This window comes from Schistocerca serialis, chromosome 4 (genome assembly GCF_023864345.2).
Source record: "Schistocerca serialis cubense isolate TAMUIC-IGC-003099 chromosome 4, iqSchSeri2.2, whole genome shotgun sequence".
NCBI lineage: Eukaryota > Metazoa > Arthropoda > Insecta > Orthoptera > Acrididae > Schistocerca > Schistocerca serialis.
In genome coordinates this window covers 820496470-820519807 of record NC_064641.1, presented here as the reverse complement: position 1 = coordinate 820519807, position 23338 = coordinate 820496470, and the positions used below count along the sequence as shown (strand labels likewise).

General features: G+C 43.5%; 1 pseudogene; it reads left to right on the top strand.

Moving 5' to 3' along the window:
* Nucleotides 1-14052: 14052 nt before the first annotated feature.
* LOC126476012 (5S ribosomal RNA) lies at nucleotides 14053-14171 on the top strand (annotated as a pseudogene).
* The last annotated feature ends 9167 nt before the right edge of the window (nucleotides 14172-23338 follow it).

The following is a 23338-nucleotide window of genomic DNA, read 5'->3' as shown; positions in this document are numbered from 1 at the left end:
CATATGGCCAGGTCTAGACTTCTGAGAGACAAACAGTTACAGCTTTTCTTTTGGACTGAACGACGTTTTCTAGTAACAGATAGCGCAACAGAATAGCTCAAGTGGAAAGGAACACTTCCTATTTAAACTTCTGCATCCTACACTGTTGGCAGTTGTGTGTAGGTGGCAGTTACGTGATTTTATTTCTGTGATTACAAAATAGTCGAATGTATGCACCGGGTAGCCGAGGCAGCTAGTTCATTGTGATTCGATCAACCAAGTAAATGAATTTACTGAACATGCTGCAAATTACTATAGGGAGCCTGTGTGTCAGAATTCTCATCCAGCGTGGCGCAACTCCGTTACGATAGAAAAATGACTCGCAGAGAAGAGGATTTCGTGGTCTGTTGGACGGATGGTAGGTTGTTATACCTATGGTCTGGGTTCGATTCCCACTTCCGTCAATGATTTTAGATAGGGAGAGACAGATTCCATTCTCTCCTGGCTACACCAAGTGAAGGAGATATAATGGCTGCGTGGTCTGAAAATTCACATTAAAGATGATATTCCTTCTTTACCACGTAGACGGTAGGTTGAACCACAATAAAGTCTGGAGTGGCGACATGTAGAAACTCTATCACCAGTAACCTTTCTTATACTAGTTATTTATTTCAAGTGACGACACAAACGCTATGCATGGTCACAGGACACTTATTCCATCTTTTATTTGAGCTTCTGTATGTCGATAAAATTGGTTCTAAACTGGGAATGCAACTCAGACCGCCCTTAACGCGGAATTTGATCCCTTCGTGGCAATACAGCTCGGCTACAATTTGTTGTTTGTTCAAAACTGCAGATTCCTCAACAACTTCACATATTACGCGTGAATGGGATCGAATCCTGGCCCGGCACTAAAGATTTAATTATGTACTATCAAGCTCTATCAGGAGAACACCTATCTGCTGGTGGATAATAATTTTGATTTTTAATCTATTTTCATTCGTTGTCAACACTAACGATATCTGACGTTTTTAACTCCCAGTGAGACACAGAACTATTTGCGAGATGACTGTAAGTTCAAGATGCTATTGTGAGCAGCTGGTGGAGAAAAATTCGGTAGCTGACGTCTCTTTGTGTGTAGTCAACAACGATATGTGTGGGGCTCTATTCCCAGTGAGCGCTGAACTCTTCGTCATATTATTTCAGTTCGTCGTGTCATTTAATGTTCATACATATTCTCAACTAGCTGCTCGTGAATAACTTTAATTTTTAATGTCATTTTGTGTTAAATAGTTCAAATGGCTCTGAGCACTATGGGACTTAACTTCTAAGGTCATCAGTCCCCTAGAACTTAGAACTACTTAAACCTAACTAACCTAACGACATCACTCACATCCATGCCCGAGGCAGGATTCGAACCTGCGACCGTAGCGGTCACGCGGTTCCAGACTGAAGCGCCTAGAACCGCACGGCCACACCGGCCGGCCCCCACCATCTGGTATCAGTGCATTACCCTATCATCCATTATATATAATCATTTTCATAGTATACTTGATATTATAGATGAGTAGGACACAAGACAGGACATAGATAATGTCCGTTTGACGTCAACAGTGTGTAACATTTTACTTTTTTTGAATAGGACAATGTTCCTCTCCAATAATTTTTAGATTAGTTACAATAAGCTTACGCTGCAAGAGAATTCGCTTGTATTTGTCAATATGTGGTCTGTTGTCGGTTTGAAGGCCTTCCATAACATCGGCAACGTATTGCAACTCCACCGAGGGCTGTCTGGAGTAGGGTGGAGATAGCAATGTGAAAGTTGCGTGCTGTCGAAGACGGTCTTCATATTCCTAATGCGATTAGGACATCGTATACTCTTGACGACGTTTAGTACCTGTGCAGTCAGTCACCCAATTTCAGAATTCATTTTGAGTAATCCTGCTAAATTCCCAAAATATTGTCTTTTTATATTGATGAGTAATATGGATAGTCGTTACGTTCATGTGCCGTCTACAACGCAAATTTAATGTTACTATCCTAGGAACTAACCTGCAATACGTTTTGTATTTCATAATCGGAACTATCTGCATTAACCGTCATCAGAGCAATGTCAGGGAACAGAATGCAGCAGTGCCTTGCTACCTACTTGAGGACCTGCTTGAGTCGTGTTCTAAGGAAAGGGTAGTTGCTGGTTCACATTATATTACACTAGCGAGAAGTACCGACTTTTCCTTTTCTCTGCAAACATCCAGAACTAAATTCAGTAACTAAATGCTAAGAACATATTTGCATTGTGCCAACTCAAAGATCAATAGATATGGATATAGATATAGATACAGATTTTTATATTTAAAGCCATTCTCGTTCTGCGTTGGAATAAACATCATTCATTATTTGCTTGTTCTTGTTACGATTGTTATTGTCATTCTCTCACTCGCAAGAGTTTTCGCATTCCTATTTGGTATCGATGCACATGAAGAGTGGCTATGAAAGAAGGGAATACTGAATGTTACGTCATGCAGAATACACTCATTTACTTCGGCTCCTCGTGATCTACGCTACAGGAGAAGTGAGATACATAAAGTTGACAGTGTGAGGACAGACCTGGTAGCACAACTGTGCAACTACACAGTGTTACCAGATAAAATGGTGCTGCGGAATCGAAAGTGTAGTACGGACTTTGCCACAGTAGCAGACAGCTGGTAATTTAGGACCATGACCGTGGATTACACTTTGGTCAGTGCTGGTTAGAGTGCTGCAACTGTAAATGGAAGGCTTTGTTTGATAGTCTTATGCTGATGCTGTCTGAATAAATTATGCCATTGGATACAAAGCGGTTTAGTTTTGAGACCTAACCCACGAGGGGGGAAGGCACAGTGGTCTGCTTCAGGAATTCCAAGCAATAAAACACAAAAAACAACCCAGGAAGGGAGACATGCATTTGGAATCTGTTCATCGTTACGGGGTCAAACAAGAGGGTAACATTACTGAAACAATGATCGGGCTACTTAGTACATAATAGAGCATACAGATTTCAAGGAGGAAACGTATGAAGACGCAGACTTCCTCGTTATCAATATGTGCGGCATATCTTTCGTGTTAACGAAAGTAAATTCCCGCTTTACCTCTTCTTACGTGCCAAATGAAATGAATGCCATGAGGAATAGAATATTTGTTGACTGCGTCTCTTCTTGCGTCCATCCTTACCAACATATTTCTTCATTCTCGTGGTAATCATGACATTCTATGTGTATGCTGCAAAAGATTGCAAGTGGACAAATTCGACATCGAGGTGCAAAGCGTTATATTCAATTCGAATAAGCTTCCGGTGTATTTTTACTTCGTTTGTAGTTTTAGATGATTATGAACGTTACGGAAAATTATCTCACATGCTTTATGTTGAATGAGAAACATTGAATGATCCGTTTTGCTTTCCCTACGTTGAAATGATATAATGTCGGCGTCAACAGCCTTCTTCCACGCCGGAAGCTGAAACTTGTATGATTCTGGATTGATGATAATTGAATGTCTCATATGTATACATAGCCCACAAGGCGACGTCAGAAACCATCAGGGGAGAACGCCGCATAAAAACCAAACGTGCGCGCGCGTCTCCACTCTGAAGAACCGTATCGGAGAATCACGGCAAGCATTTCGCTGAAGAGCTGCCTCGTCAGAGAGCCTAGAAATGGCAGCGTCGTAGCAAGTATTTGTCAACACTCCGATAGTGCATTTACTTCCGGGTGTAGGTCGGCGTTACCTCGCTAAATTCACTTGACAATCGTTTTCCACATCGAAGACTCGTACGATATAATCTACTGCAAGATGACACAATTAGAAAGTATATTTAATTTCTGGACTCCAAGAACGGCGTTCTTCACATAAGTAACACCTGTCTGTGTGTGCATTCGGGAGGACGACAGTGCAATCCCGCGCCCGGCCATCCTGATTTAGGTTTCAAATGATTTCCCTAAATCGCTTCGGACAAATGCCGGGATGGTTCCTTAGGAAGCGCACGGCCGATTTCCTTCCCCATCCTTCCCTAATCCGAGCTTGTGCTCCGTCTCTAATGACATCGTTGTCGACGGGACGTTAAAACAGTAATCTCCACCTCCTCTGTTCGTGTGTTTAAGGTTGCGTTTTGAGGCTCAGGCAACATCGCAGTGACTATATTCCGCCTCTGGCAGCCAGTGTGTCGTTAGCTCAGAGGTTCCCTTGTGCGTTGCAGTGCTTGTACTATAAGACATAGCAGTTCGAATCACGGTAGAAGCCGCTGACTACAACCTTTTATTTTCCATTTTAATTAATGGAGTTGCAAACTGCTAGTAAAAATTTCTTATGCGAAATCTGAAGAATGCCTTTAAACATCAATCTTCGTCCGATTTCGACTTAGTAAATTAAGTTAATATCATGGATTTCTGCTTTGCAAATTCCAAGGTGCTTCACTGTAAAATAGACCCTGAAAAGATTCAAACTGACTGTCAACGATATAAATTTGAGCTTTGTTCGTCATATAGGTCTAACATGTCAGAAGGTTGTTTATGAAGTGCACATGTTCATTAATATAGTTCCCTTCTTCTAAATTTTTGCAATAGCATTTAACTGTAGACGTTTTCTAACACCGGCGTTAGCAATTCCTTTCCGTTCTCTGAAACCTTCAAAACGACAAATTTTTCTGGTTTAAATCTGATGACCTTAACTATCACTTCCGATCAACAATAAATACTTCATGAACTCCAAATGTGCAGTGTTCCTGCACTGCTACAGAGCATGCATTGCAAGGTATTCACACAGTTTATTGCATAGACTTACCACAAGGAATGAAACAAGAACTGTAATACACTTTACACCACAGACGCTCACTCTGGCTTGACGAAAACATCCAAACATTGACCAAAAGTTGCACAAATAATTGAGTTTGAAAGGAAAAGAAACGAGGTATGAAGCATTTATAAATTCATCGAATGTAGTGAGGTGGTTTCATTTCGTCCCAGTCTATAAAATTAATTTCGGGCCATACTCAGCTCTTGCCGATTAATGTAATATAATACCCGCCTACTAATCAGGGCGTCTGTCTCCGTTGCTTTTGAGCGTGAATGGAAATTGTAGACATTTTCTGTGGAGCAACATTTAATAGTGAAGCGTTTTAAATCATCAAAAGCGATGAGCGGTAGCAGGCGCTTTCGATAACGAACGGGGGAGTGCAGCGCCGCTGCTGTCGCCACGGCCGCTGCCAGTAGCCAGCAAATGGATCCCGGAGCTTTGCCGCATACGGCGTCCAGAGGAGGACTGTCTGCAGGAAATCTGTCGCAAAATCGTTACTGGATAAAATTTTGATATCGGTGTGTCACAAAGCGAAATAGATTGAATCTGCGCTACCATTACATTGACGTCTTCAGCATTCAGACAAAAGAGGCTATAAAAATATTTTATGCCAGCTGCTCTCGATCCACTGACATTATGAACAGAAACAATGCACGCTACCGCTAGACCACAGGCGTAATCAGCCTAGAGTTTCTCTATCATGGGACAAGTTTTCCTCCAGGAAGTGCTGCAGTCTACAGTGTTGCCAGATTGTGCAGATAACCGGACTTAGAGAATTAGCGAGTTGGCCAGTTTTTTTGTCCCATGTCGCGATCGGCGCGGACTTAGCCTCTGAAGCGGCCGGCCGCCGGTCAAGTTTTATGTCAAAGAGTGTACATCGTTACGAAGTTGATTCAAGATGTAAGAACTTGAATATAACTTTTGCTTGACGTAAAAAGTAAATAAATGCAGTGTAACTCGCGTACATAAACGGAACGTGCAGTTATCGTTGCACTACCCATCAGAGCAAAATCTGAAACTTCTTCATTAAATTTTTACTTAAACTGCTGAATGCTTACTCAATGTTCTTAAACTGCTGATTGAAACTGAACGTACTGAACCTATTGTCTCTTTGCTTGTCTTTATCATTTCAACACTGACCTACAGAATTTACCCTGACAAACAGAACTCAAACTTTTCCTGGTCATTAATTACTCACAATATTCAAGGATAACGGGATATCACTGCTTTAAAATAGATGACCTGACTTCAGATAATTAATTTTAAAGAATGGCCCTGAATCAGGAGAAATCCTGACAATAACCTATACATTTCATAAGTCATTTACCTTACAAAAATCTTCATTACCCGAACAACTGAAATGCCGCAAGTACCAATACTGCCAGCTAAATAAAAGATTCTAACTACTGATGACTCTGACTACTAACAGGCCTATGGTTAGCAAAGGAAAGATTTTGTTGCAGAGCAAAGAACGTATTTTTACCTTCATAATATGACATCCAATACAAAAAAATATATAATTGTCCGTGACAACTAGTTGCAAAAATTATATAATCATGAATAATATTGAATCTCCAAGTCAGACACCTCCACATCGCCCGCTAGCACTAATACTGCAAACACTGCTAATTATTAACCTCTAACTTCCATCACTGCTGACTACTCCCTCCCAACTTCCACCACTGCTGGCTGTTCATCTCCAACTACCGTCACCGCTGACTGTTAACTTCGAATTACTAGTGCAACCAGCCACAGAGTCTCTTAGAGAGTGCGCACAGCGCTGTCAGAGTTATTAATGCAGTCTATCGTTCTGCCAACGTACAGACACATAAACAGGCTACTTACAAATCCTCTCTGTTCCACCCCATCGCTCAGCCGCTTTCTCGAAGTTCTTCGCAGTAGCAGGAACCCCACTCTGGAATAATCTTCCGCATTATACTAGAAAACTGAATAACATCTCCAGTATCAGATGAAAGTTAATGATATCTCTACTGAAGCAATAATAATGATTACCATTGTGCCTGTACGCACTTGTTACCCCCACATATCTTTCTTTCCAACCAGATCTTCCGCTTTTCCCAGTATTCTTAGCTGGTGCAGACTCCTTGAATCTGCTTTCTTCTGAACTCGCTATATCAGAAAGAATTTATTTTTTACACCTGTAAATTCTTTTATATCTGCACTATCATTACTGTTATTATTGTCATTATTATTATTAATAGCCCGCATCTCGTGGTCGTGCGGTAGCGTTCTCGCTTCCCACGCCCGGGTTCCGGGATTCGATTCCCGGCGGGGTCAGGGATTTTCTCTGCCTCGTGATGACTGGGTGTTGTGTGATGTCCTTAGGTTAGTTAGGTTTAAGTAGTTCTAAGTTCTAGGGGACTGATGACCATAGATGTTAAGTCCCATAGTGCTCAGAGCCATTCGAACCATATTATTAATAGTAGTAGCAGTAGTAGTAGCAGCAGCAGCAGTAGTAGAAGTGTTGCCGGTATTAACTTTACTAGTTCACAGCCAGCATTATTTACTCACATCGTCTCTGTAGACACTAAAATCATTTTAATACTATTTTTCATATTAAAATCGTTATTTACTAGTAGATGACTATGATGTAAGAAAAAAGGTGTTACAAGTGTGCAACCCTGATTCGATGTACAGAATGTCCGTAATTAAACTACAGTTTCAAACCGAGCGAGGTGGCGCAGTGCTTAGAGCACATGACTCGCAATTTGGAATACAATGTTTCAAACCCATTCTGGCCATCCAGGTTTAGGTTTTCCGTGATTTCCCTAAATAGCTCCAAGAAAATGCCGCGATGGTTCGTTTGAAAGAGCACGGCCGATTCCCTTTCCCATCCTTGATATAGTCCGAGCTTGTGCTCCATCCCTAATGACCTCGATGTCGGCGGGACGTTAAATCCAATCTTCCTTCCTTCTTCCAGTTTCAAAGCGACGTCTTAAGAGAACAACTGCTCAGAATGACGTCAAATTTGAATAGCATATTATTGACGCAGAGAGAAACGTCACCAAAGAAAAAAGAAAAAGACTGGTATATGACGTTGTAAGCGTCAGAATATGCACAGAAGCAGACGCGTGGCACATTTCTGTTCCTGACTATGCGTCCTAGATACCCAAAATGACTGTCTCCACGAAGGATCGCGCTCTGCTGGTAAAGCTCATTTACAAGAACGGTGACTTTGCCTCAGTAGCCCTGCAGATGTTCCAGACACTCAAGGGTATGAAAAGGGGCAACGGTCCGATGTCTGCTAAGGGTCTGGAAAAAAGAATTACAAAATTGGAAAAGACAATTTCTTTCGAAGAGCAATGTGACAGAAGAAGGAAGGCAGTGGATCCGACGTGTGTCGCAGATGTGGCCACAGATTTCCAAGAGGGTCGAGTGGTGGTGTGGAAACATGCAGAGCAAGGCAAATTGCCCAAACTTTGGACATGCCTATGAGCATTATAGACTCCTACGAAACATTCTGGATTGCTATCCATACAAAATCATTCACGTTCAAGAGTTGCATTTTTCTGATTTGCCAGCAAGACAAACGTTCGGTCTGGAATTTGTCGCTCGCGTGGAAGTGGACAATGAACGGCCATGGAACATTCTGTGGACAGACGAAACCCATTTCCATCTCCAAGATCATGTCAGTACTCAGAACTGCAGACATTGGGAAACGGAAAATCCGCACGCACATCAACCGCTACCACTTCATTCTGCAATGGTGGTTTTGGTAACAGCGACATTTATCGTAGGGCCGTATTTTTTCGAGATGAGTCGTGTTGTCTGTACCTTAGTCACTGGTAAATGCTGAAAGAGTCTTTTACGTACCAGCGTCAACAATGGATCAAATGGCTCTAAGCATTATGGGACTTACCATCTGATGTCATCAGTCGCCTAGACCTACAACTACTTTAACTAACCTAAGGACATCACACACATCCATGCCCGAGCGACCGTAGCAGCAGCGCGGCTCCGGACTGAAACGCCTAGAACCGCTCGGCCACAGCGGCCGTACCAACGTCATTACGACCCTTCAACAGCTTGCACGTGTGGGCAGAATAGTTTTTATGCAAGATGGCGCTCCTCCGCATGTTGCAAAGCCAGTCAAGCGGCTGCTGCAGAGGCATTTCGGAAACGATAGAATTGGCCGCGCGGTTCTGGCGCTGCAGTCTGGAACCGCGAGACCGCTACGGTCGCAGGTTCGAATCCTGCCTCGGGCATGGGTGTGTGTGATGTCCTTAGGTTAGTTAGGTTTAACTAGTTCTAAGTTCAAGGGGACTAATGACCTCAGCAGTTGAGTCCCATAGTGCTCAGAGCCATTTGAACCATTTTGCAACGATAGAATTGTCAACTGCCATTTCCCTACAGCCCGGTGGCCACATCTTAATCCATGTGACTGGCTCTGGGTTTATCTGAAAGATGTTCAGTGCTTCAATTACGAACGTAGCTGAATGGAAGGCACGCTCTCCGCAGTGCATCGTGAGCATGAGTCCCGAGACACTCCGATCTGTTGTGAGACACGCTGTTTCTCGATTTCAGCTTGTGCAAGAAAACGTTGGGCACTATTTTAAACAAGCCCTGTGCCCGTCTCAAGACAATTAGAAACCGTTATCATTTTGATTTTAATGCGGCTTTTGGTCTGAGGACAGTTAAAAACCCATGTCATTTTGCTTGCCGGCCGCGGTGGCCGTGCGGTTTTATGCGCTACAGTCCGGAACCGCGGGACTGCTACGGTCGCAGGTTCGAATCCTGCCTCGGGCATGGATGTGTGTGATGTCCTTAGGTTAGTTAGGTTTAAGTAGTTCTAAGCTCTAGGGGACTGATGACCTAAGATGTTAAGTCCCATAGTGCTCAGAGCCATAGTGCTCAGAGCCATTTTGCTTTTTATGCGATTGGTTGCCCCAGGACAATTAAAACCGGTATGGTTTTCCTTTATGCGATTATTGGCCTCAGAACAATTGAAAATCGATTTTTCTCTTCCGATGTAGTACGACCTTGCCGTGGTGGCTGGCTTAACCTATCAGTGCCACAGGCGTTGACTGCCGAACTCGTGCAGTCAAGCTCAATGAACAGTACGGATGCTATAATGTGTAACTCAAACCATAGTCGTCGTACAGCGATTCATCTGCAATTTCTAGCCTATCCCAATTACGGTAAGACGGTTACAGCATCATCTGTTCGTAATTTTTTTTTTTTTTTTGTTGCATGACTTTTCTTCTAGCGTCAATAGTATATTGCTCCAGTTTGGCAACATTTTGAGCAGTGGTTGTCTTCCTAGGGCGTTTTGAAACTGAAACTGTAATTATGGACACCATGTAAGAGCGGACGTGATGACTCTGATCAGATTAGGAGAAATAAGTAAGTTCACGGTCTGCGATGAGTCACTGGATGCAGTTGCCGGAACGAAGGAAGATTATAGTTTAACGCACCGTCGATGGCGTGGTCAGGGGAACGAGCATTTGTCCATATTGTACGAAAGATGGAACGACCAAATGCTCACGAACAAAACAAATTGTCTTTAAAAATCTTCATCCGATCAACGGACCTTTCCTTCCTCTTTTTTTTAAGGTCATTATTCTTTTGGTCGCGATATTCCCTTCTGTGACAATCCTTTCACCTCCATGTATCACATAATCTTCCATTATTTGTTCGATATATTCCAGTCTTCGTCCAACACTACAGTTTTTGCCCTCCAGGGCTCCCTCCAGTATGAAGTGTGTTATTTCCTGTTGTCTTAACACATGTCTGAACATCAAGCCCCTTCTTATAGTCAGTTTCTCACACATATTTTTCTTCGCCTATCCTGTGGAGAAGCTCCTCGTTTCTTACAAGTCCGCTTCATTTTCGGCATACTGTATTTGAAACGCTTCAATTCTCCACTTTTCATTATTCACTTCCATTATTAACGCCTGGAAGGCGGCGCGTGGGTCTGCTCCTATAACTGAAGGGGAGGGCGAATGTAGGAAGCTAGGAGGAGCAGGTGAGGTAGAACACTTGGTACTGCAGTTAAAAGTGGTTTTACTGATGTATAAACTGGTAATACTTAACTTCGCGTACAGATGAGCACGTAGGTGCGAAACCGTACAGGTATCAACGTTAACAGCTACAATTAGTTGGACAAACTATCATTGAAGTAACTGAAGTAACAAAGTCTGTAATGGCTAGCCCCCTATGAAGTAGAAACAATGTTGCTAGGTCGTCTACTCGGAATCAAATGGGGCAGAAGGTGGAGCGGCGCTCGTAGAGCTGCACAGCGCCGGCTAGAGAGCACTGTCGTCGGAGTCGGTGTCGGTGTCGTAGTGCCAACCTAGTAGAGCGCACCTACGTTGTGGCATCGTAGCTATCGATACCACAGCTCTCTTTTCCTGTTCTAGTCTGCTTCTTATATCTTCCTAGCTTCCTCTTGTTTCCAAGATAGCAGAATTTTTTCACCGCGTCTGCTCCGTAGCCCCTCCAATTTTGATCACTAATCGTATTTTACTACTCGGTACCTTTGCCTTATTGGTTTACTCTGAAACTAAATACTGTGTTCAATGGACTGTTCATTTCATTCGGTAGGTCCTGTAATTCTTCCTCACTCACTGAGGATAGCAATGTATTCGACGCATCTTGTCATCGATATCTGTTCACTCTGAATTTTAATTCCACTCCTGAACTTTTCCTATAATTCCTTCATTGCTTCTTCCATACACAGTTTGAACAGTGGGGGAGAAGGTAGGTGAGAGACGCTATCAGAAGTAAAGCTATGAGGGCGTGTCGTGAGTCGTGTTTTGGTTACTCAGTCAACAGAGCACTTGAGCTTGAAGTCAGAGGTCTCAGGTTCGAGCCGGCCGGAGTGGCCGTGCGGTTCTGGGCGCTACAGTCTGGAACCGAGCGACCACTACGGTCGCAGGTTCGAATCCTGACTCGGGCATGGATGTGTGTGATGTCGTTAGGTTAGTTAGGTTTAATTAGTACTATGTTCTAGGCGACTGATGACCTCAGAAGTTAAGTCGCATAGTGCTCAGAGCCATTTAAACCATTCTCAGGTTCGAGTCCTCGTCTGACACACGAATTTACTCGGTCAGGAGGTATTAGTGGAGGAGGAAGACTGCATCGCCTTCCTTATGTCCTTTTTTGATCCGAGCAATTCATTTGGTCTTCCATTGTAATTGTACCCTCTTGGTTCTAAATACTGCGTATTGCGCGTGTTTTCCTGCATATATGTGGTTTTCTGCTCCAATCTACCTTGAAGCCTTATGAGGTATTAGTAGCACAGAGAGAAAATTCAGAGAAGAACTGAACGTTTGGTCACGAATCTGTTGTCGGCGTGTGGGCGTCACGGAAATCCTCAACAAACTGGAGATGCTGTAAGAAAGGCGCAGTACATTGTGCAGAGGTTGACTCCAAGAGTTTACCGTCAGTTACCAGTCAAGAATCAGCTTACTTCTACAGTTACATCTGTTCATATATTTCCTAAAGTTAATACCCCGATTAACCATTACGTTCGGAAAAAATTTGCAAAATTCCTGCGTGGACAAAAAGGTACCGACTAAAATAGTTGTGTCGGAGTTGGGGGGGTTGAGGGAGGGAGGCGGGGTGGGGGGGTCGGGGGAGGTGTGAATCAAGTTCGGGTACAACATGTTTCTTCCATCCTCCATCACACATTGTACAATAATTCGTGAAATACTCATGCAGGTGTACGGTTATATGTAAGTGCAGTCTTTTAACTTGATCTCCTCATTCTAATCCGTGCGCCTTGCCGAAAGTGTGGTATCACCGCCAGACACCACACTTGCTAGGTGGTAGCACTTTAAATCGGCCGCGGTCCATTAGTATACGCCGGACCCGCGTGTCGCCACTGTCAGTGATAGCAGACCGAGCGCCACCACACGGCAGGTCTAGAGAGACGTACTAGCACTCGCCCCAGTTGTACAGCCGACTTTGCTAGGAAAGGTTCACTGACAATTACGCTCTCATTTGCCGAGACGATAGTTAGCATAGCCTTCAGCTAAGTCAATTGCTACGACCTAGCAAGGCGCCATTTATCCTTTGCTATGTATCTAATGAAGCATGTACAGTAACAAGACCAATGTTCACCAATTGTGGATTAAAGTTAAGTATTCCAGCAGCTTTTCTTTATAGCATTCATTACGTATCCTGTTTCAGACCTCACGCCAGCCTGCGTGAGTTTAAGCGCGTGCCTTTCGGTTACCCGTCACTGTGGATTGGCTGTCTTGCCAGTCCACAACAGACAGTATAACAGTTTTTCAACGTTGTAACATTCCATCACCACTGAAATCGACAAATTCTATCTCTGGAGCTTAATGAATACCACTTTTTGCTAGTTGCAAGAATTTCCGAGAGCACACTTCTGCTCCTACGTTAGTTCTGCTGTGTTTCGCTTTAACAGATAAATATCTTCTGATGTGAAACTTCCTGGCACATTAAAACTGTGTGCCGGACCGAGACTCGAACTCGGGACCTTTGCATTTCGCGGGCAAGTGCTCTACCATCTGAAGTATCCAAGCACTGTCCTCACGGCTTTATTCCGCCAGTACCTCGTCTCCTGTGAGGACGGGGCTTGGGTAGTTCAGATGGTAGATCCCGAGTTCGAGTCTCGGTCCCGCACACAGTTTTAATCTGCCAGGAAGTTTCATATCAGCGTACACTCCGCTGCAGAGTGAAAACCTCACTCTGCATTCATGTTCTCATTTGTTCTACATCTAGTCTACATTTACATAGATACCCCGCAAGCCACCCTACGGTGCGTGTTGGAGGGTTCCCTGTGTCACTACTAGCTATTTCCTTCCCTGTTCCATCCGCAAATAGAGCGAGGAAATAACGACTGTCTCCGTAAGAGCCCTAATTTCTCGTATCTTATCTTTGTGGTCGTTACGTGCAATGTATGTTGGCTGCAGTAGAAATGTTCTGCAGTGCGTTTCAGATACCGGTTCTCTAAATTTTCTCAGTTGCGTTTCTCGAAAAGAACATCGCCTTCCCTCCAGGGATTACCACTTGAGTTCCTGAAGCATCTCCGTAACACTTACGCGTTCGAACCTACCGGTAACAAATCTAGTAGTCCGCTCTGAACTACCTGGATATCCTCCTTCAATCCGACTGCACTGCTTACTGCATTTTGTACATCTTACGTAAAGCAAAGGGTTTGCAATAGAAGAGATGTTTCACCATGGGGAAGACGAACAATTCCTCATAGTTCTTAAGGTATGCATTTCAGAACGCATATTTAGTGGACAATTTACCAACAGCCTTGTCGCAGTGATAACACCGGTTCCCGTCAGTCCACCGAAGTTAAGCGCTGTCGAGCTAGGCTAGCACTAGGATGGGTCACCACCCGGGTCTGTTGAGTGCTGTTGGCAAGCGGGGTGCACCCAGCCATTGTCAATTGAGGAGCTACTTGCTTGGGAAGCAGCGACACCGGTCACGAAAACTGACAATGGCCGGGAGAGCGGTGTGCTGACCACATGCCGCTACGTATTTACATCTGGTGACGCCTAAGGGCTGCGGATGACACGGTGGCCGGTCGGTAATGTCGGGCTTTCTAGGCCTGTTTGTTTAGACGGTGTTTTTCTTGTTTTAGTCTTGGTTTGGTTCATACAACCACCTCTCAAAAAAATTGAATACTTTTTTTAAAAACTCTGTGTGCCTCAATGGTAACAATAGGTACTAAGCGTGTGTTGTAATGACACGATTGACGCCAAACACGTCTACTGATTGATATAAGACATGACTGTTTCCTTGACGTCGGCAGCAAGCAGGGAGATAGACAAACTCGCGTAATACGTTGCTCGTGATAACATTGACGGCATGGCTGTGAGAGTCACCGCTACGTGTTTCGAAACGCAACACTGGCACTGATGACACATAGCGTTATCTGGCCCAGCAGTGCCCTCTTCTCGTCGCAGCTGCCTTCCTCCCGTAGACCTGCCTTACTTTTTATCAGTGTGTGGACAAACAGTACATAGTTATCTGCTGACACATGCGTTTAGTTTTCGGTGAAGTAAACAAACCTGCAGAACAACATATCACTGTCTCACCAACTACAAACGTAGAAAATCCCTCGCAGCTCTCGAGTGAATACATTATCTCCATTTTTAGAACAACATATTTTCTTCGCAAGTCTCTTGTTATCACTCTCACAGAGCACTTGCTCGTTAAAAGAACGGCCTCAAACTGTAGATCAATGAAGGTTCTGCATGATAAGGGAGGGAATGGTTGAAACGTTCCGTCTCGTCTTTCCCCGGAGCTCAAGTAGTTCCAAGCCCGTAACTGCTGTGGTGTCTGATTTGCGGCGCGCGTGATAAATTACGAAACGCTTCTTTGATCGGAAACCTTAATCGGAGTATCACATTATGTTCACTGTCACACTATTAAAGCCAGTCCTAAACAAGTGTGCTCTGTCTCGCTTTGACCTGGCAGACAGGACTAAAATTGTCACTAGCCCCATACCAATAATCAGTGCCTTGCATGATCCAACTAATTTCAGCTCTCTGGTGTGACCAGCAGGTTCGAAAACGAGCACTGCAAACAGTCATAGCACCGTCTCACATCTGTTTCTATCCTCTCTCGCCGATACTCTCGTCCACAAGAGAGTGAGAATAACAGTTTAAAGGCAACAAGGAGAAAGTGTGACTATGCGGTATCATAAATTGAAATCACTTATTGCTTGTTACTCTTGTGCCCTAAATTGTGACTGCATGAATTGTAAATTGAAATACCACTTTACACTGGAAGCTAGTTATAACTGTTCACAACTGTTCCAGAGTGCGTGGTAATTTTTTAACTGTTTCTCTACACTAACGTCTAGGGCCCAGTCAAACATATTTGTCGCAGTTACCCTTGATAATTACTCAATAACCAAATGAAAAATGTGCAGACAGGAATGTTATGTGCATTGAATAAAAATTTATTAATGTTAATAATAAATTGGAGTTTTTTGGTTTAAACCAGAAACAGAGTATATTGCTATTTTTCTACACTCACCAATGTAATAACTGAGCGAAAGCCTTAAAATAAAAGAAAACCAGAGCAGTAGACCACGATAATTGACGTTTAAATTCCCATAAAAACCTCGTAAATAGTTCAGAGTTCATCAATGCATGCTTGAAAAGTAAAGTTCCACATTGACTAACCAATCAAAACCACAACATAAAATCACTCACAAAATAATGTTTTTAGAATCCTATCATGTTCACCTAGCGAGAATGACTCTGAGTTCATACATTAGCTGACTTGCCAAAATATTTCTAAGTATTCACTGCTCACATGGGCGGAAAACACAAGTCCCCAGGTTCATACTTACAAATTCTTCGGACACTATTGAAATGCGACCTGGACACCACTCACCCGTACGTCTTTTCTGCTCCAGTTCTCACAACGGAATGACCATGAACAAGACGGCTACCAGATAATTAATCTTCGCACTGTCGTAAATCAAATTCACATCGTCCCGTTTTCCAGACTGCATACTCAAAAATAATATTAATTTTACACTATACTTACAAGATACATCAAATACCATGGATATTTATTCAGCTTTACAATGCTGTCGCTAGTTCTCAACTAAGTCCATCAGGTTGTCCAAAATTTAGTATTTTGCGCGTGTTAAGGTTAGTTTAAATTTTGTTGTTAATAAATTAAGACAAATAAAACTAAATATATTCTACATCAATATATATGTCTAATTCGTTATGCTGACACTACATTCATTGTTTTATTAATTATTTTATGGAAAATTAATATTTTTATGCACAGAACGCATATTCCAGCATGTAGTTTCAAAAGATAACGCTTATAAAAAGAAATCTACTCTTATGTTGTGGTGGAACTCCACAAGTTCTATCCATGTACAGTCAGTTTATAGAAATCACACAAGGCACTGATGAGATATTTATTTTCAAATTTGATTCCTATTGTAAAACTTTTGATATTGAATAACTGAAAAGCTATTTAATAGATCAAGGCCATGTTTACATACATGCTCCCTTGTCATTTTTCTCTTGGCGACGATGTTAGTCGATTTTGTGTAAGTATCTTGGATCGTTTTTTAATTAATTTTATGTTTATTTAGTATTCAATGTGTTCATGCAGTTCTGCTATGGTCGGTGCCCCGTCCATGCTGCTCGGCACCGGCTGAGTGCATGTGGTTTTTCCAGCTGCTGAGTCATAGCATGGGTTTACGTGCTACACTCCTGCAGCTGTGGGATTTCTCATACTCCCAGTGTCCATCAGTCACTAAGTCTGCTGCACCTTGCCGCCACCTCCTGGAGAGTGCTATAGCCCTGCTGTGGCTTATCATCACAGTACAGTCTAGTGCAGTCGGCTTGCCCACCACCAGCCCCCCCCCCCTTTCCCCCTCTTCACGTGCGAAAGGCAAAGGTCCAGAGTTCGAGTTAGGTCCGGCACACAGTTATAATCTACCAAGAAGTTTCATATGAGCGCACACTCCGCTATAGAGTGAAAATTTCATTCTGATTCTGACTTGATATGTATTCAAGTTAGCAACAAACACTATCATATTCAATATTATTCATTTTGCCATTACCTTGATCAAATAAACCGGCCAGTATTATTATATTCGACATAATTCCTTGTTTTTTTGCAAAAGTTTCCTTTATTTAATTTCCCTCAATCATGCTGCCCAAACTATCCTCCACAAAAATTGCTATCACCCATCACTGCCTCCATTCCATATACTCCTTTTCCATTATTATTTTATTCCTAATTTTATTATAGTATCATCTGCTGTTACATAACTATTGTTTTCTCAACTTCTGGTCATGTTTCTTTCATTATTCATTGTTATTCTTGCCACGTTTTCTTGGATAGACCTCGCCTCATTTCTGTAGTTCCTTGCCATTGCCCCCGACAGCTACTATTCCTATCATTAAATTATCCTCTATTTTCTCTCCAGTTCGCAACCAGACTACTATTTCTGTTCTAATTCTTTCTGTACAATATCTGATCTTCCAAGCACGTTCGAAATAACAGATACCATTCTTGATCCTGTACCAACAGGCAATTATGATCCAAAGGAAATAAAGACATTAGCTGATATTGGGTATTGAAGTTGAAAATTTGTGTCAGACCAGGATTTGAAACTGGGTTTTTCCGTTTTTCGCCAACGGTCACCTTGACCTCTTTGGCCATCCAGACACAGCCCCTGACCGACTCAAATTTCTATCACACCCACGCACTGCAGACATAGTGTCCCTGCCCACTACCCTTCTTACTCGCAGTGATTGGCTGATTCCACAAAGGGTTTGAAAGTGATTGTGCATCTGCAGTGAAGGGATCATTGGATTGTCTCTAGTTGTACATATAGACGGTGTCTGTTCTTCTAGACATGTTCGTCAATGCTGATCATACGCTCATGCGGCGTGAAGGGGAAGACGTAATGCACCCAGGAAAACCGTCTAACATGATCGCTCTCGCTCTGGTGGTCTACGTGTAATGGTTTGGACACACGTATTATTGCGTGGGCATACTGATCTCCAAATCTTTGAACACGATACATTCATTGGTCAACGTCATTGTGACAATGTACTCCTCCATTTTCGTCTTCGGTCCTGACTTCGTTTCGTTGAATAACAAAGCGCGATCGCGTTGAAATATCCAGTTGCAGGTGCTTTTGTAACGAGAGGCTGTTCGGCGAATGGAATGGCCCTACATAAATGGTATGACGCAAGCATGGCAAGCGTTGGGGAGACGATTTGCTGGACGTCCATTTGCGTCAACGACCATCCAGCAGTTTTCAAAAATGGGTCAAATGGCTCTGAGCACTATGGGATTTAGCATCTCAGGTCATCAGTCCCCTAGAACTTATAACAAACCTAACTAACCTAAGGACATCACACACATCCATGCCCGAGGCAGGATTCGAACCTGCGACCACAGCGGTCGCGCGGTTCCAGAGCAGCGGTTTTCAAGCGCGCTAGTGGAGGAATGGAACTCCCTACTGCAAGAAGTCCTTACAACCTTGTGGCCAGCATGGGAGCCCGTTGCAGAGCACGCACTGCAGTTCGTGTTGATTACACACCCTATTGAGGACTATTTCCCGCCTTTTGTAATGTCCTAGAGGCCATCGTCAATCGCAGTAACTTGAGTTTAATTATGGTCTTTGAATGAAAATATGATCCTGTTTGTCTCACTGTGTATATCTTTCAAGTTAGTAATATACTGTACCAGTTCTTGATGTCTATGGGCCAAGATTCATCGAGCTATGTCGCTTGTCATGTAATGAAAAGTTACTTTTGCCCGCCATTGTAACTGCACTCAAATTTCGCTGGTAGTCTATGGTCGGGGAGTGTGGTATACACATGACGTCGCACTGCCATGTTTTACTACTAACGTAAGCTAAAGTGCAAAACGCCAGTATGGTCAGGGATGGATAGGTCGAGGAACGCACCCTGCCTTGGCCCCCAAGGTCACTTGACCTCTGTCCTCTACATTTCTCTGTCCGGGTCATCTCAAAACAGAAGAGCGCAGCTCTCTCGTTCATATTGTAGAACAATTGGAACTGAGATTTCTACAATCTCCTCACAGTTTGGAAGAGGAAAGGATCTTTAACTCACTACAGAGACGAGCGCAAATTTGAGGAAGGTACGTGGAACATTTCCGTATAAAATTACGAATGTACAGAAAATTATAACACGTAAGGTGCTGTTATACTATTGTATTTTTAATAAAGTAGGCGTTGAGTGAAATTTGAACTCAGTGTTGCAGGAACGTTTTTTCTACCCTTAGTGTGTACTTTCGAACGTTTGAGTTTCTGTTATTATTTATGATACACCCGACATGAAGGTTAGCTTTTCGATGAGTATGGAAAGGTTGCCTGCAGAAACTCCTCTTAAAATTTTTTTCCCACATGGTCGAGGGGTTATCCAGTAACTAATGTAAAAGGTTTTTCTTTATAGCGAAGCGATGCGAGCCAAGGCAAAAGCTTTATGCCATAATTTTGCTGCTTGCCGTAACTAACCGGGGCAGCATTCTGTCACCCCGCCTGTCTCAGTACACAAACAGGGCAACTTCGTCAATGAACAATGGTATTACTGTAGACCATGACACTTTGGTGCTATTACAGTAAGTGGACTACGTGGCGCCTGAGATGCTTTCTCAACAACAAGGTCGCACTGAAATGTGCGATGTCTATTCAAAAATTTCGGAACTTTGTCCACAAAATTTTTGTACTCTTACCTTTCACTTACTGCGCATGGTCTCCTTCGAAATGCTGTCCCCCACAACTGATACCCCGCTCCCAATGCCGTTCACACTTCCGGAAGCAGTCTTGGTACGTCTCTTGCTGGATCGCAGGAAGCGTTTATTTCGTCTGTCTTTGCAAATCCTTGTCCTTTCAACGGGGTTTTCAAGTTTCGAAATAAAAAAAGTCCGCAGAGGCAAAATCACCAGTTACAATTCTGTTATGGAGCACCTCGTTTTCATTTGCTCGATTCAAAAGCTCTTCACAAATTGTGAGGCGAAGGTCTTTTTGGTCTATACTCATGATCCGAATTCGGCGGCAACACGATGCTTTCAAAGATGTTATGTCAGAATTTTATGATATGATCCAACTGAAATGTTACATTCTCTCTGCCAGCCAGTCTTCGACTGCCATGCACAGTTTCGCTGACGTTCCTGAGAGTCGTCGGTAGACATCAAATGGCGTCCAGAACGAGAGTGATCTCTAATTTCCATCTGGCCGTTTTTAAATCGTGTGAACCATTCGTAATACCGAGTACGGCTTAAGCACTCATCACCGTAGGCTTCCTGAAACATTTGGTGAGTGTCTGTAAAGGTGTTCTTGAGTTTCATGCAAAATTTAATGCAGTCGCATTGCTCCTCTAACTTTGCCATCTCGAAATTCTAAAACTGTGAGAGACATTGTTCTACTCGATATAGCACAGAACACTGACTAACTCACATACAGCACTGAAACTACCGGCAGTTCTACATTAAACACAGGCGAGTGCAGGGATACCAACCGCATTTCGCTCCAACACACCTTTAGCACGAAATTACGAATGTTCAGGAATTTTTTGAAGACTGGCCGTCCAGTATAGCTGGTGCATCAAACTGGCAAATCGCGGAGTCTATGTCCTCTGTAGTGTGGGCTTCTGCTGTTAGACCGCCATTGCTGAACCGCTATCTTGACAAGATTGGCCGCCTGGGGCTCAAGCCACAGCACCGATGGGTCGAGGGTAGAAATGTGGCCCTTACAGCCACTGGTGCACCAGTGTCCGCTTTGTACTGAGGCTTCTGTCAGGCTACCTTGCCTAAGGCCTAGCTGGGCTGAGCTGCCTCACAAACAGCTGCCCTTGCACAGCTTGGCTGCCAGGACTGCTAGCCATGCGAGGACGTACCACACTCCAGCTGTGCTGGACTTAACGACTCCTGGCTACTACTCGCCCATACATCGTGCACAGTGGACCATGGGTTCAACACCCACCACTCAACTCTCACTTTTCATGGTCACAAGTTGGGTTGGAGATGTTTGGGGGAAGAGACCAAACAGCGACGTGATCGGTCACATCGGATTAGGGAGAGACGGGAAAGGAGGTCGGCCGTGCCCTTTCGAAGGAACCATCCCGGCATTTGCCTGGAGTGATTTAGGGAAATCACGCAAAACCTAAATCAGGATGGCCGGACGCGGAATTGAACAGTTGTCCTCCTGAACGCGTGTGCTAACCAATGCGCCACCTCGCTCAGTGGTCACTTCTGTAGTAAACTATTGGGAATTAAATAAGTATGCAAATACCTTTGAGCTCACCCTGACTTGTGACATTCACCTTCCTTATTCAGAGAACCCAGTACCTCTGATACAAGTAGGTCCTCATAAATTTTCTGTAGTTGTAATAGGGTGCTATGAACAGAGATCACAACAAGAAACCACAAGGGAGACTTCCTGGCTCATACTGACAATACATGGAACACTTTGTCACATTCGCTCAACCACTTGTGCCAAAGAGCTGTGGCAGTCAAACCCATAGGAAGTACAGTGTTTCTGCTTGGTTAACTACCGAAATTTTCGTGTACTTGGGGACCAGTATACTGTTAAGGTACGAACTAACACCATGAAATCGTTAAAGTGTGATCACTTTATGTACGAATATGTTATTTTTGTGTTCACTCCAGCCGTAAAATGCACGAAAATTATAGAAGGAAGGAAAAGAGGTTCGTAACTTTGGAAAATGGACCCAGGAAATGACCTGGGGGGGGGGGGGGTCTCTGCAGACATCATGAGACTCTGGCATAAAATGGAGGTGATACGCGATTACAAGAACTCAGCAAGAGAGTTCTCACAGCCTCTGTCACCTCAATTCTCCAACTTCCTACCTACACGTGGTGCCCCCGTTAAGCCGAGCAACTCAGCGGAAGGTTGGGTAACCAACCCCAGCGGGAAACTGAGTCGGTGAGCAGATAGGAGTTGGAGGACAGTGGAAGGCAACGGGAAACCACCACTGAACTATCCCAAGAAAACCCCATGGCTTCGCTCAGCTCAAAATGTTCCGGAGTTTCAAGTTCCCCGATCGGATCTCCGGGGGGAACCAGGTTGAGAGGAGCTTCACGAAGAGTAAGATGGTGCAAAGAGAAGCACTGCATAGGAACATGGAATGTAAGGTCCATGTATCAAGGAAAACTAGACATAGTGAAAAGAGAAATGGAGAAAATTAACATCGACATATTGGGAATAAGTGAAATGAGGTGGACTGGCATGGGAGAATTTGCTTCGGATGGCCATATGGTGTATTATTCTGGGCACGATAACAACAGAAGTAATGGAGTAGCCTTCATAGTTAGTGATAAAGTGAGAAAAGCTGTGATGGGATGCAAATATAAAAATGATAGAATGATGTCCATCAGACTTCAAGGTCAGCCCCTCAACATCACAGTAATTCAAGTTTATGCACCAACAACCGATGCTGAAAAGGAAATTATTGACCAGTTCTATGGAGGTTTACAAGAATTACTACTGTCAACACCAAAAAAGGATATCGTCTTCATAGTTGGAGATTGGAATGCAAAAGTGGGAAATGAAGCTGTAGAAGGTATAACAGGGAAATATGGTCTTGGTACAACAAATGAAGCTGGACAGAGACTCCTAGAATTCTGCCAAGAAAATTCATTGATAATCACTAATGCACTGTTTCAACTACCAAAACGACGCCTATATACCTGGACTTCGCCAGATGGCCAACACCGGAACCAAATTGATTACTTACTTTGTAATCAGAGGTGGAAGAGCGCGGTTCAGTCAGCTACAACAAGACCTGGGGTTGACTGCGGATCAGATCATGAGCTCCTGATTGCAAAATTTCGGCTGAAACTTCAGAATGTAGCAAAAAGTATCCCAACTTGCAGACACGACCTTAACTCTATACCCTCCGACTATGCTGTAGAGGTACAAAACAGATTTAATGTATTACAGCTGGAGGACAAAAGCTCGCAAGAGATGTGGACAGAAGTAGCTAATACTGTCAAGGAGGCCGCAGAGAAACACATTCCCAAGAAAAGGAACAGTAAGAAGGCT